The sequence below is a fragment of the Lagenorhynchus albirostris genome, chromosome 3, assembly GCF_949774975.1.
Source record: "Lagenorhynchus albirostris chromosome 3, mLagAlb1.1, whole genome shotgun sequence".
NCBI classification, from domain to species: domain Eukaryota; kingdom Metazoa; phylum Chordata; class Mammalia; order Artiodactyla; family Delphinidae; genus Lagenorhynchus; species Lagenorhynchus albirostris.
The window spans coordinates 372,855-373,577 of NC_083097.1; positions in this window are offsets into that span (position 1 = coordinate 372,855).

Here is a 723-nt window from a genome sequence, read left to right on the forward strand (position 1 = left end):
GTCATTGCCCCTTACGATAATGCAGATTACATTTATTTTTCCACTGGCTGAGAGAATTTTCACTCTGAGTTACTTCTGGAATAAATACCCGGGGTGGCTCTTCCCAACAGCAGACCCAAGTGCCCTGTGCTGTCCTTGCCCTGATTACACAGTGGTCACCACAGGGGCAGGCAGGGCCTTCGGTCGCTGGGGACACCTGTGCGATGGTGGGCCCCAAGCTGAATGCCAGATGCCACCATGTTCCAGCGGGGCCAGGATGTGCTGGGAGGTGTGGTGAGGGCCACGTCCCGGTGGGTGGGCGGTGGCGTCCACACCGGCACCTAGGGGAGGGTCACCTCCAGGTCACTGGGCGAAAGGCTAGCAGGCACCCACACCGAAGGCCAGTGCCTGCCTCTTGATCACGCTGCCACGTGCCCGGCGGGGGAAGTGGGTGCACCAGGACGGACAGCCTGCGGCCCACGCCGGAAGGCAGCTTCACCTTGTCAGGCCGTGGCAGACTCACCGAGTCTTGGGGCGGTTCTCCCTATACACTGCCGTTCAGTCGAAAAGCGTCTTTCAAGTCGGGAAGTTTCCAACTCTCAGTTTTACTCAGCGGGTTTCCAAAAAGCAGGGGGGAGGGGCGCCTGACCCTGTGTGTCTGTCGCACTGCCTGGCGTGCTGTCCCCCTGCACCTGCCCACGTACGGTCCACGCTGCCGTAACAAGGACACCCCACGACGGAGCC